At 54.9% G+C, this 14,085-nt stretch overlaps 1 protein-coding gene and 1 long non-coding RNA gene across 8 annotated transcripts in view; one reads left to right on the top strand and one right to left on the bottom strand.

Annotated features, from left to right (window-relative positions):
• The window catches only part of CRTC1 (CREB regulated transcription coactivator 1), an 85,376-nt gene that overhangs the window by 41,051 nt on the left and 30,240 nt on the right, over nt 1-14,085 (bottom strand). The window lies entirely within an intron of this gene.
• On the top strand, nt 4,203-13,408 carry LOC148777189 (uncharacterized). Its single transcript, XR_016038121.1, has 4 exons — nt 4,203-4,308; nt 5,119-5,210; nt 7,185-7,348; nt 13,275-13,408. It is a non-coding gene; the product is annotated as an uncharacterized LOC148777189 (long non-coding RNA).

The raw sequence follows: 14,085 nt of genomic DNA, 5'->3' as shown, positions 1-14,085 counted from the left end.
CCAATGCATGAAAGTGAAAAGTGAAAGTCGCTCAGTCGTGTCCGACCCTCAGCGACCCCATGGACTGCAGCCCACCAGGCTCCTCCGTCCATGGGATTTTCCAGGCAGGAGTACTGGAGTGGGGTGCCAGTGCCTTCTCTGTACTAGGTGACACTACTGGTAAAAAACCAGCCTGCCAACGCAAGAGACATGAGAGATGCGGGTTCGATCCCTGGGTCGGGAAGATCCCCTGGAGAAGGAAATGGCAACCCACTCCAGTATTCTTGCCCAGGAAATCCCATGGACAGAGGAGCTGGTGGGCTTCAGTCCATGAGGGCTGCAGAGTCAGACGCTCCTGAAGTGACTTTAACACGCACAAAGGGGTCCACACGCTGCTTGTCTGTATCTGGCTTCTGCCTCTTGGCACATTTTTAGAGCTCATCCGCGTTGTAGCATGTGTCAGGCCTTTACTCCTTTTGATGTCTGAACTAATATTCCACTGCACGGAGGGACCACGCTGCACTTATCCATTCATCTGCCGATGGATGTGGGTCGTCCCACCTCCTGGCAACTGTGCCGAGTGCTGCTGTGGACGTGCGTGTACAAGTACCTGCACGAGCCCCTGCTTTCACATCCCTCAGGGATACACCTACAAGGAGAACTGCTGGATCATACGGTAATCCCATATTTACCTTATTGAGGGACCGCCAGACTGTCTTCCACAGATACCGCACCATTTGACATTCCTACCAGCAGTGTACAAGGGCTCCAATTCCCCCACGTCCTCACCAACACTGGCTAATTTCTGCTGTCTTGACAGTAGCCATCCTGACGGGTGGGAGGTGGTACCTCTTTTTGGTTCTGATTTTCATTTCCCTGATGACTCTTGACGCTGAGCATCATATCATGTGCTTACCGGCCATTTGTATATCTTTGGAGAAATGCCAAGTCCTTCGCCTTTTTAAAAACTGAGTTGCATGGTTTTTTTCCTTGCTGAGTATATATTCTGGGTCTTTTTTTTTTTAAACTGGAGTATAACTGCTTTACAATATTGTGTTGATTTCTGCTGTACAACAATGTCAATCAGCTATAAGTATTAGTCGCTTAGTTGTGTCCAGCTCTTTGCGACCCCATGGACTATATGTAGCCTGCCAGGCTCCTCTGCATGGGATTTCCCAGGCCAGAACACTGGAGTGGGTTGCTGTTTCTCTTCTCCTGACCCAGGGATCGCACCCGGGTCTCCTGCTTTGCAGGCAGACTTCACTGTCTGAGCCACCAGGGAAGCCCTCAGTTAATCAGCCATATGTATACCTATACCCCTTAGGCCCCCCTCCCCAGCCCTCCAGGTCGTCAGAGCGCCAAGCTGAGCTCCCTGCACTACACTGCAGCTTAACATTCTGAGTCTCAACCTCTTGTCAGAGCCTGGGGGACTACAGTCCATAGGGTCGCAAAGAGTCGAACAAAACTGACACGACCTAGCACACACGCACAGCTCTGTGGTTTGCAAATCTTTTCTTTCTCTGTCTTTTCATTTTCTTGACAGTCTTTTGATGCACAGGAGTTTTCAATGCTGACAGGGTCCAATTCTTTGCTGTGCTTGTAGTGCTTCCTTCTAGGAATTTTACAGATTGAGCTCTTCCATTTTGGTTTTAAATTCATTTTTAATTCACTGTCATTGGGAATGCCCTGACAGTCCAATGCTTAGGACTCCGCACTTTTCTCTGCCGAAGCCCCTGTTTCAATCACCAGTTAGGGAGACTTTCCTGGTGGTTCAATGGCTAAGACTCCCTGATCCCAATGCAAGGGGGCTCAGGTACGAACCCTGGTCAAGGATCTAAGAACAAGTGCAGCCAAATAAATAAATATATATATATTTTTAAAAATCCCTAGTTGGGATCCCACAAGCCACGATGCAGCCAAAAATAGTAATAAACTCACTCTTGTTAACTTTGTTGCTACCCAGCCCCACCCCAGCATGGGCCCCCACACCAAGGGAGGGCTCCACAGCGAGGGGAGGCCAGGCTGACCCCCCCGCAGTGTGCCTGGTACACTGGAGTTTCTCATGACACGTCTGCTGAGCACAGGAAGGAATAATGAATGAATCAGGGAATGAATGAAAGCGTCACAGGCATGTGGCCGAGCTCGGATTCCAGGCTGAGTCACTCCAGCCCCCGGCCCCTGGCCGGTGCAGACACTCCCCAGCTGCCTCCTCGCTCGTTCCCAAAGTGTAAATACAGAACCAGATACACAAACACCAAGTGTGCCTCGGAATGCCTTTAATCAGACTCGGCTGCGCGGCCAAATCCCCAACCCTGGCTGAATCAGAGGGGCCGCTGTGAGCACGTTTTTGTTTCCTTCGGCGGTGGCGGCTGCTGAGCCCAGACGTTCGGGCTGGGGAGGAGGAAGGGTCCCTCGAGGTCTGAGTGCAGCACAGCTGGCGCCTGGGGGCCTCTCCCCCGGCCCGCCAGCCAGACGCCCACTCTGGGTGGGACCCTGAAGCAGCCCTCAGAGGGAGAGGGCTCCCCTCCACTTGACAACCAGGGAAACTGAGGCCCTGGGGGAATGACAGGCTCGCGTGGAGGCCACCTGAAAAGGGGACGGGGCCTCAGGTACAATCCAGACTCTTTCTCTGGCAAGCTGCAACTTCCTGGTGGCCCAAAAGGCCCTCCCATGCCTCCGGCCTCTGGGCCCTTGCACCCACCTCGTCCTTTTCTGGAACCTTCCACGGAGCTCCTTCTCATTCTTTGGGTTTCAGCTCAAACATGACATCCTCAAAATGTTTTTCCTGACCCCTTCCTTCCAAAATAACCCTCTGGGGACTTCCCTGGCAGTCCAGTGGTTAAGACTCGACACTTTCAACACAGAGGGTGTGGGTTCGATTCCTCGTTGGGAAAGTAAGGTCCCACGTGCCATGTGGTGAGGCCAAAAAAAAAACCACAAGGATCAAAATAACCCTCTGTATTAGCTCGGGCCACCATAACCAAATCCCACAGAACGGGCAGCTTGTATTTCTCACAGTTGTGGAGGCTGGAGTCTGCGAGGAGGCTGCCAGCATGGCCTATGGTAAGCGCCGTCTGCAGGAGGCCGCCGTGTCCCCATGTCCTCGCGTGGCCTTTCCTCGGGGTGGGTAAGTCTCCCTCTCTCACCCTCTAAAGAGGACACCCGTCCCATGGACTCAGGATGCCCCCTTATGACCTCATGTCACCTCAAGCACCTCTCAAAGCCCCATCCTCCACCTCTGGTCGCACTGGATGCTAGGGCTTCCACACAGCAATCTGGGGGCCGCAATCTGGCCCACAGCCCCCTCTCACGGGCAAGCAGCTGGCCGATGTCTGTCTGGTGGGCCAGATAGCCTGACAGCTGGGGCCCTGCGTGCCCAGCCTCCGTGAACGCCTAGGGGACCAGCTCTCGTCCCCAGGAAGGGACCATCGATAGCTGTATCTGGAACTGGGAAGCTCAGAATCGCCCCACACCCCGCGTCCTCTGGGATCACCCTCAGCTGGCCAGGCCCAGGCAAAGCCAGGAAGCCCAGGACTCTCCCAGCAGAAGCCCCCAGGCTACAGGATGGGGTGGCCTGCAAAGAAGGGTCTTCTCTGGGCCTGGGCTTGGAGAGGCCGGAAGTCAGTGAGGCAGAGGTGACAAGAGATGCGTGCTGTCCCCGGGGCTGCTGGCAAGAGAGACATGATGGGTGGAAAACCGCAGCTGGCGTTTCTGGAATCAGCTGCCTAAATGTAAAGGCATTTGCCTGTTCGAATGCCAGGGGCATGTGTGGGGCAGCACCAAGGAGCAGGACCAGCCTGGGGTGAATCCGCTCAGCCCCTCAACTCGGGCTGTAAACCCACATGGAACTTCAGGATAGGACCTTGTCTGAAAACAGTTTTGGGGTTGTGATGAGTTTAAGGCTCTGGAAAGGAGGTCATCTGGGATTTGGGGAGATCCCTAAATCCAGTGACTGATGTCCTTACAGGGAGAGAACACGGAAGACAGGAAGGATGCCAGGTGAGGGTAGAGGCAGAGATCGGGGGGTACAGCTGCAGACAAGGAGCCTCAGAGGGCTACCAGCAACGCCCAGAGCTGGGAGGGAGGCCTGGGATGGATCTCCCCTCGGAGCTCCGAGAAGGATCCAACCCTGCCCACATCTTGATCTACGGACTTCCTGTCTCCAGAACCATGACGAAACAGACTTCTGGTTTCCGTTTCTTCCTGGTTTTGTTTTGAATCTCTGTTTGCATGCCTGCTGTGCCTGCTCAGTCGCTTCAGTCGACACAGACTCTTTCCAATCCCGTGGACTGTAACCCTCCAGGCTCCTCCATCCGTGGGATTCTCTAGGTAAGAATACCGGAGTGGGTTGCCATGCCCTCCTCGAGGGGATCTTCCCGACTCAGGGATTGAACCCGAGTCTCCTATGGCTCCTGCAATGCAGGCAGATTCTTTACTAAGGAGCCACTGGGGAACCTCTGTTTGGTAGTATTTAATTCTTGTGATTTTCTTTTTTTTTTTTACTGCACTACGCAGCATCGGGCTTTTCCCTGACCAGGGATCAAACCCACACCCCCTGCACTGAAAGCATGCAGACTTAACCACTGGACTGCTAGGGAAGCCCCACTATTACTGAATTCTTACATCATTATTAAATTCATTTTTCCCCCAAAGCAGACAACTTTTATTGAAATACAGTTGACTTACAATGTTGTGTTAGTTTCAGATGTATAGCAAAATGATTCAGTTACACAAATAAATATATATACACACACACAGACATATCCATTCTCAGATCCTTTTCCACTGTAGGTTATTACAAGACACTGAATACAGCATCTGTGCTATATATCAATAGTAGGTCCTTGTTTATTTTACATAAAGTAATGTGTATCTGTTAATTCCAAGCCCCTAATTTATCCCTCCCTCCCTACTCCTTTGGGAACCAAAAGTTTGTTTTCTATGTCTGTGAGTCTGTTTCTACTTTATAAATTCATTTGCACTATTTTTTTTACATTCCATATATAAGAGATGTCACATGATATCTTTGTCTGGTTTACTTCACTGGGTATAATCATTTCTAGGTTCATCCATGTTGCTGCAAATGACATTATTTAATTCTTCTCTATGGCTGAGTAATACTCCACTGTATATTTGCAGCACATCTTCTTAATCCAGTCATCTGTTGCTGGGCACGTGCGTTGCTTCCACATCTTGGCTATCGCAAACAGTGCTGCTGTGAACGCTGGGGAGTATGTATCTTTTCGCATCAGAGTTTTCATCTTTTCTGGATACATGCCCAGGAAGAGACTTCAGTTGTTTCAAGCCTCCCGGTTTAAGGTTTTTTGCTGTAGCAGGAAACTAACTCTGGGGGCCCAGAGAGGAGGCAGGGCCTCTCAGAGCCAAGCTTGGGAGAGGCAGGGACCTTGAGAACGGATGACTGGGGAAGGCCGGATGATGGGAACCTTCAGGTCAATACTCCATGGTGTAGACTGATCTAGTAAGCGTCCAGGAAGAGGGAATATTGGGGGCAGAAGTGGAAGCCCAGGCAGAGAGGTAAGAGAAGGCCAGGCCAGCTGTGGTGGGTCGTCACTGAAGAGTGGTGAGGAGGGCAGGACTTATGCCCAGACCAGGAGGGCACAAGGCGGCAATGAATGCCCAGGTGGAGACCCAGGGGCAGGTCCCACCGCAGTGAACCTGACAGGCTGCAGGGGGCAGGTCTCGGCACACTGGGGGCTGCAGAAGGGCCTCTCCCTAATACACGCTCCTCCTGGGAGGTCCTCGAGGTGACCTCCTCCAACTCTATGCCAACCCCACTCAGTGTCTGAGGGGCTGCGCTGAACGGGACGCAGGGATGTGGGGGCGCAGAGCTCAGCCGGGACTGCACACCTGCCTCTGGCCTGCGTGTGGGCACCGCCCCCAGGGGTCTGGGCAGCGTGATGGCCGCCAGCCCCGCACCTGCACACTCATCGGGGGCCACAGTCTGTCACTGTCAGGTCCACAGGGGTCTGTGTGCAGCAGGCAGGAGGGTCTGTGTTTGCTCACCCAGCCCTGCCCAATACACGCCCCGCCAGGTTCTGGAGAGGTGGGAGGCGCCCCAGGTGGGACGCAGGGGAGCCGTGCTTTACAGGCCCAAATGCAGCCCGGAGACAAAGCCCAGTGTGCCAGCAGCACAACTGGAGACGTTTCTCCCGCCTCCACAGCCTGGTGTCCGTGGGAGAGGAGGCCGACGGCCCCACAGGCCCAGGGGGACCTGCATGCGCGCGCCGGCCCCAGGCCCATCTGTCCGGACACCATGTCCCCAGTGCCGTCTGAGCAGCCCCCAAGGCAGGCGGCGGAGTCCAGCACACACTGAGCTGAGGCCCCTTCAAGACGGCCAAGTGCAGGGGTTGCACCTGTGACCTTAGGAAGCTCTCCCGCCTCCATGCCAGGCCGAGTAGCCCTGGCCCAGCAGGAGGGTCTGGGGGAGGCCTCGGGGCTGGGTGGGGAGGGAGACTGGGGGCCAGAGGGGCTTCCAAAAGCGAGACCAGTAGAATGGAGTGAATTTCGAGAGAAGATGAGGCTTAAGAGCTGCCCGTTTCTACTCTGACTGTGGCCTAACTAATATGACTCAATTTCTGGAGCTGATAAGATCTAGATTTCTGATATTTTTAAGTCCAAATCCCTTAGACGTTGCAGTTCTCTTCTGGTTTTGCTTATCCACAATCCATTCTGTGCAACTAATTAAGCTGAAGAAGCCTGGGAATGAAGTTTGGAACAAGGTTAATAAAGTTCCTTGCCTGGTAACTAACAACAGAAGGACAAGAAAGGGGGGCATTCCGGACAGTGCCTGCTCCTGAGCCTGGCAGCCGCACTGGGTGGCAGGGCCCAATGCGGGGTGCTTCTATGGGGGCAGGAACCCTGACCCCAGGGCTCTCTACGTCCACCCCCCACCCTGAGGCACGATACAAGCTTCCTGGGGCAGACCTAACAAATGACCACAGACAGGGTGGCTTAAAAAACAGGAATGTATTCCCTCAGCGTTCTGGAGGCCAGAAGTCTGAATTCAAGGTGTGAGCAGGGTCGGACCCTTCAGGAGGGAGAATCTGTCCCAGGCCCCTCTCCTGGCCTCAGGTGGCTTTCAGCAGTCACTGGTGCCCCCGGGCTTGGAGACATGTCACCCTGATCTCTGCCTCTGTCATCACTGGGCCTTCTCCCTGTGTGATTCTGTCCTATCTTCTTATAAGGACCCAGACCCTGGATTCAGGGCCCACCCTGCTCCAGGATGACCTCACGCTGACTAGATGAGATTCTTCGTTGTTTTTGTGGTTTAGTCACCGAGTCGTGTCTGGCTCTTTGCAACCCCATCGACTGTGGCCTGCTAGACTCCTCTGTCCATGGGATTTCGCAGGTAAGAATACTGGAGTGGGGTGCCATTTCCCCCTCCAGGGGATCTTCCCCAACCAGGGATCGAACTCGTGTTTCTTGCACTGGCAGGTGGGTTCTTCACCACTGAGCCGTCAAGGAAGCCCAGAGAATGAACTAGTGGGCTAATAATTAATAAAGACCTGGGCGTTCAGGCAAAGAGTAGCTGAGAAGCACTGTCATGGGGTAACAAAATGGGCAGCACTACTCGTTTTTTCATTTTCCCTCTGGACGGGACGAGAGCGGCAGAGATCGTATTTCCAAATAAGGTACCATTGACAGCTTCTGGTTAGACATGAACTTGGGGGGACTTTCCCAGTGATGCAGTGGCTAAGACTCCACGCTCCCAGTGCAGGGGGCTGGGGGTTCAACCCCTGGTCAGGGAACTAAATTCCACATGCCGCAACTGTGACTTGGTGCAGTCAAATAAAGAAGTAAATAAATGTTTTTCAAAGTGACAATAAATATATTTATTTTTAAAAAACTAACGATTAAAGATGAAGTTGAGGCAGTGGGGCCACTCTCTGACCCCAAAGTCACCCAGTCCTGTGTACCCGTGAGTCCCACACAAAAAACGGTCCCACAGCGGCAGCACCTGAAAGCTCCAGCCCCAACCACGGTCCTGCAGCCTGCGGGCCACCCTGAGCGCTGTTCCCACCTTCATTTCCTCTGCTGTCACCGTCGGCCTGAGAGGGGTGAAGACAGGTCGGCACACAGACCTGCCCAGCACATGTCAGCCGCGGAGGAGATGCCCAGACCCTGAGAGGCAGGTGGCCAGCAGCTCTGCTGGGAGCCTGGACAGTGCTCCTGCCCTGTGCCTGCAAGTCCGCTTCTGGGAACTCTCCTGGGGGAGATCACCCAGGAGGCAGATTTACGCACGAGAGTATTGTTCCTGCCGCATCATTGATAAGAGCCCAAGCCGGAGCACAGGACTGAGGCAGGGCCTCACCTCTGAGAAGAGCAGGGGACACACGCGCCCCAGGGCTGGAGGTGTGGATGCTGGGGAGTCCTCCTTCTATTACCATGTCTGGACCATCTCTGTGGCTGGTCCATGCAGGCGTGCGATGACGTGGGAGAAGGCTGGGCCACTCCCTTTCCCAGGGACATTCCCAGGTGGAACAGGAGCTGGAATGTGCAGGCTGCAGGGAGGCCGGCAGCACCAGACATGCCCCATGGGGGACTTCCCTGGTGGTCCAGTGGTTAAGAATCCATGTTCCCAATGCAGGGGGCCTGGGTTCGGTACTTTGTCAGGGAACTAGATCTCACAAGTTGTAACTAAGAGTTCACATGCCCCAATGAAGATCGAAGATCCCGCGTACTCTAACTAAGATCCAGGCAATCAAAATGCATTAATTACAATGAATTTTTATTAATTATTTTAAAAAATTAACAATCCCCATGGAGTGCAGGAGGAAGTCCAGGTCAAAGGAAGGGCCACGACAAACCACATAACCTGGGCACTGAGGCCACCTCGGCTCAAGGGGGAGACCAACACGCCTGGTTCATCCTCAACAATCCCGAGACTGACATGAACCTGATGGGACCGATGAACCCGACCGTGACGGGTTCTTGGGGTGGGGCCTCCCTGGAGGCCATGAAGGACAGCCCAGCTGGAAGGACTTTGGGAGGGGGAGGCTCTGCAGAGGTCAGAGGTCAAAGAGGAGGTTCCCCCCTACTCAGGCCAAGAGGCCTGGGGAGTGGTGAGAGTGTGATCTCACATACGAGTGGCAGCTCACAGATGTCTGCCCGGCATCCTTGGAGGGTGCAGAGGGGCATCTCCAGCTTCAGGCAGGCCCCGCAAAGGCTGGGGGAGGAGCAAGTGTGCTGGGGTGGTGTGAGCGTATGCTGGGTGGGCAACAGCATGAGAAGCCCCTAAGCAACAAGGGCAGTGGGGACAGATGGTGACAGCAAGGCAGAAGTGGAACCTTCCCACCCCAGCCAGCTGCCACCTCAGCCTGACGCAGGTCAGCTCGGGCATAGGCAGTGGGTCCACTTGTGTCCCTAAAAACTGAAGTTCACAGCCTCACCCCAGAAACCTGAGACTCTGGCCTTATTTGGGAAGAGGGTCTTTACAGATAGAATTAAGCACCTTGGGATGGAGAAGTCTTCCTGTGTTATCCAGGTGGGCCCTAAATCCAATGGCCAGTGTTCTCACAAGAGGCAGAAGAGGATGGGGCTTCCCTCGTGGTCCTGTGGCTAAGACGCCATGCTCCCAGTGCAGGGGGCCTGGGTTCGACCCCTGGTCAGGGAACTAGATCCCACATGCCGCAACTAAGACCCGGCATGGCCAAATAAACGCAGAGACAGAAGAGGAGACACACCAGGAGCAGGCCTCGGGGAGGAGAGGCAGAGACTGGGGTGATGCAGTCATAAACGAAGGAGCGATGGAGCCACCAGAAGCTGGAAGAAGCAAGAAAACTCCTCCCCTAGACCTTCAGAGGGAGCCACGGGCCTGCTGGCACCTTGATTTCAGACTTTGGCCTCCAGGGCTGTGAGGGAATAAACTGCTGGCTTAAGCCCCCGAGTGTGCAGTACCTGCTTCAGCAGCCCACGACACCAGGACCCACAGTGGCCCGAGTCAGGACAGGCGCAGACAGACATCTGCTCCCAGGGGAGGCTGAGGTGGGGCGGGGCAGGCCTAGAGCCCCTCCCCATGCACAGACGGAGACCAATTACCTCTCTCTCTCAACCTGAAAATGAACCTGAACTCCAGCCAGCCCAAAGATCAACATGCCACATACGCCCACCTCAGTCTAACAGCTGTCACTGCTCTGTCACCTCGGGTTCTCACTCTGCCAGGTGACAAGGGGGCCCTGATGATGCAGTCAGGGTGCCCACGTACCTGCCGGGCTTCCCTCTGGGCCACACTGGACCCATCACCCTGGGTGCACTGACTCACGACCTGCCTTCTGGGGGGCTCCAAGGGGACAGAGAACAGGAGGAAACCATCTAGCTCCATCGGGCACCACCTGCCCCCTGCTCACAGGCCCCTCTGACCATCCGGGGCACACGGCTCTCTAGGACACCCACCCCACCCCACACCCCGCCGCCCACAAAGGGCCCTGAGGCAAGAGGCACCAAGCAGATGAGCACATGCCCCTGGCCTTCCAGAACTCCCCGGGGGCTCCTCCATCTGGTAGGCACCAAGCCCACTGCCGGGAGCACTGCCCTGAACCCGACAGCCAGGAACTCCCGACACCTGAAACGTCAGGAGGGCACCGCCACATGTCCCAAGAGGTCAGGCAAGCCAGGGCCAGATCCAGCTCAGCACCTGGCGACCTCAGCAACGCGCACACCCGCTCTTCCCAGGGGCTTTCTCCTCCATTCCTCGCCACAGGTGCTTCCTGAGCAGAGCTCCAAGGGGCAGGAGCACTGGGGAGGATGGGGACAGGAGTGGGGAGACGTAAAGGCAGACGCAGACAAGTTTACTGATCGTGGATGAGCTTCTCACAGCTGCCAGGAGGAGGACACAACCAACCGCTGAAGGGATAAAAACAGACATGCTCCAGCCATCCCGTGGAATAGTGCTCAGTGACAAAAAGGCCTGAGGCACTGCCACGGGATGTGACGCGGGTGAACCTTTCAAACAGGCTGAGTGAAAGCAGACAGACGCAGAAGGCCACAGAGTATGAGATTCCACTTACACGCAACGTCCAGGGTCTGTGAATCCACAGAAACAAAGAACACATTAGAAGTTACCAGGACCTGCAAGAGGCGGGTGGGGAGGAACAAGCGGCTGCCAATGGGGCCCGGGTTGAGATGATAACATGTTCTGGAACGAGACAGACATGACGGCCAACCAACACTGTGCATTCACTGAATGCTACTTTATTCACTTAAAAATGGCGAATGTGGGGACTTCCCTGGCAGTCCAATGGTTGAGACTCAGCACTTCGTCTGCAAGGGGCACAGGTTCCATCTCTGGTTGGGGAACTAAGATCTTACAGGCTGCGCAGTGCAGCCAAAAAAAAAGTGGATTTCATGTTTTGTGAACTTCACCTCAGTTTAAAAGCTGATGGCTGCTGGCAATCCTTGGTTCCTTGGTGTTCCCTGGCTTACGGACCCATCACACCCATCTCGATCTCCACCCTCACACGGGCTTCTTAAAAAGACACCAGTCACTGGATTCAGCCCCCTCAACTCCGGACGATCTGAAGATCTTTGACGCAGTCACACTTCAAGGATCCTTTTTCCGAAGGTCACAGTCACATGTTCCAGGGGTGAGGACTTGGACATACGTGTTTGGAGGACACCATTCAGCTTACTCCACGAGGGTTGTTATAAGGCTGACAGCCTGTGTTTGTGCCAACCCCCTCATCCCCCAAACCTGTGGACTGCCACGCTTCAGCCAAGAGACCACAGGCAAAGGCATACCTCTCGGCCTCAGTCTGCTCATCCACAGCATGGGGCTGGCCGTGCCTCCCTGGCAGGATGGAGGAGGGGTCAGGATGGTTCTCACAGGGAAGCAGCTCGTGCTGGGACACAGCGAGCCTGCACAGGGTCACCAGGGGTCCACAGCACATGCACACAGACCCCAGCTCTGTGCCCAAAGACAGAAGACCCCACTCACCCCGGGGCACCCTCGGCCTCACTAGAGTGTAAGGACAGGCCACATCGCTGTACCTCTCAGGGAATTGGGACTTCACTGAGAGCCCGTGGACCTACTTGGTGGAGGGTCTGCTATGGACTGAACTGTGTCCCCTGCCCCCCAAATACATGGGCTGCCCTGGTGGCTCAATTATAAAGAATCCATCTGCAGTGCAGGAGTCCCAGGTTCGCTGGGTCGGAAGACCCCCTGGAGGAGGGCATGGCCACCCACTATAGTATTCTTGCCTGGAGAATCCCATGGATGGAGGAGCCTGGCGGGCTACAGTCCACGGGGTCGTGTCCAATAGAGTTGGACACGACTGTGGACCAACATCTTGAAATACATGTCCGCAACCTGATGTCAGGAACCTGGGAATGTAACCTTATCTGGAGACAGGGTCACTGCGGACGTCCTCAGTTAAAACAAGGTCATACTTGAGTAGGACAAGCCCTAATCCAACGACAGATGTCTTCTTTTTTTTGGGCATGTACGATCTTAGCTCCCCAATCAGGGATCCAACCACCAGGGAAGTCCCAGAATCCTTTTTTTTTTTCCATTAAAAAAATTTTTTTGGCCACACTGTGCGACATGTAGGATCTTAGCTCCCCAACCTGGGATTAAACCCCAAATCCCCTGCAGTGGAAGCACAGTGTCTCAACCACTGGGCTGCCAGGAAAAGTCTCAACCAACTGGTGTCCTTGTGAGATGAGAAGTGGCACAGACACACGGGGAGGCCACGTGGAGACGGAGAGAGACTAGGATGATGCAGCCACAACACAAGGAGCGCTGAAGGCACCAGAAGCTGGACCAGGCAAGAGATGGTCCCCCAATGCAGAAGCTTCGCAAGGAGCACAGCCCTACCCACACCGTGCTTGGGGCCTCAGAACCACAGGAGAGCACATTTCTGCAGTTGATCCACCCAGCTGGTGGTGCTCTGTGGTAAAAGCCACAAGGCTGTCACAGAAGCATTAAGACAAGGCTGGTTCCCACTCGCGCGTGCGTGCTGTACACGGAGAGAGACAGCTGACTCTGAAAGTTTCTTCACCTTGACCCTGAACACACGCTGCATCCAGAACGTGTGAGCACGTGTCTCTGTTTGTAGCTGAAAAAATGAACCCTCTGCAATTGAATCTTAAAATAGTTATCATTTATTTGGCTGCACTGGCTCTTAGCAGCAGCACACAGGGTCTTTACCTGTGGCCTGTAGGATATAGTTCCCTGACCAGGGACTGAATCAGGGTCTCCTACACTGTGAGCATGGAGTCTTAGCCACCAGACCACCAGAAAAGTCCTGCAGTTTAACCTTAAATCTCATCACCAACAGGAGGACACAAACCCCCCCGCTGGGATGCCGGCCCCTGCAGACCAGGGCTGCCTCTCAGCGAGCAGTCTCTCAGCCCAGGTGGGGAGAGGAGCCTGACTTTACACTAGCACGGGCCACGATGGGTCCTGCACCTCCCTTTGCCCGGTCTGCCATGAAAACTTCAGCTGAGTTTATGACAGGTGCCTGAGCCGCTTTGGGGCAGTAGCACCCTGGCTGCAGGGGAGACTGCGGCCTTCTGCACGCAGCAGGGGGTCAGCACCTGGATCCTGGGCACCGCAGGGCAAGCCGCCAGCAGCTGCTTCGGGCCGATGCCAAACAAACGACTTTTGAAAATGGCTTCCATGCAGAACTCGGGTACTGGGTTGAAACCACCTCTCCCAAGCAGTTCCTTCAACGTTGCCTCCCCGCCTAGGATGGCAGGGGCCACGGGTAGATAAGACAAAAGTGAGATGCCCTCATTACCATGGGCCCAAAATAGCTTTTATGCTCCATTTTTTTAGACATAGCACAACTCTGGAGTTACATAACAACATTGCATGGCACTGTGTGGTCCGGGAGGCAAGATCCCGGAATTTGCAGGCCCACCTCATGCCCCTCGAGCCCTGCCTGAGCCCCTAAGACCTCCAGCCCCCAGCAGGGCCCTGGGTGGCACCCACTCCACCCAGGAAAACGGGGAAGGTCAGCCCCGGGGCTGCCCCACTGCCCTCAGGCCACACTCTTGGCCTGGCAGACGTGGTGTCCAGGGGCCATGCCCTCCAGGGAGAAGATTGCAAAGACAAAGGCTCAGAAAAGTGACAAGGGTCCCCCTCAA

The sequence above is a fragment of the Moschus berezovskii genome, chromosome 8 (genome assembly GCF_049115385.1).
Source record: "Moschus berezovskii isolate FMDL1 chromosome 8, NW_MosBer_1.0, whole genome shotgun sequence".
NCBI lineage: Eukaryota > Metazoa > Chordata > Mammalia > Artiodactyla > Moschidae > Moschus > Moschus berezovskii.
The sequence above is the reverse complement of the archived record's forward strand: the minus strand, read 5'-3'. Positions and strand labels throughout refer to the sequence as shown.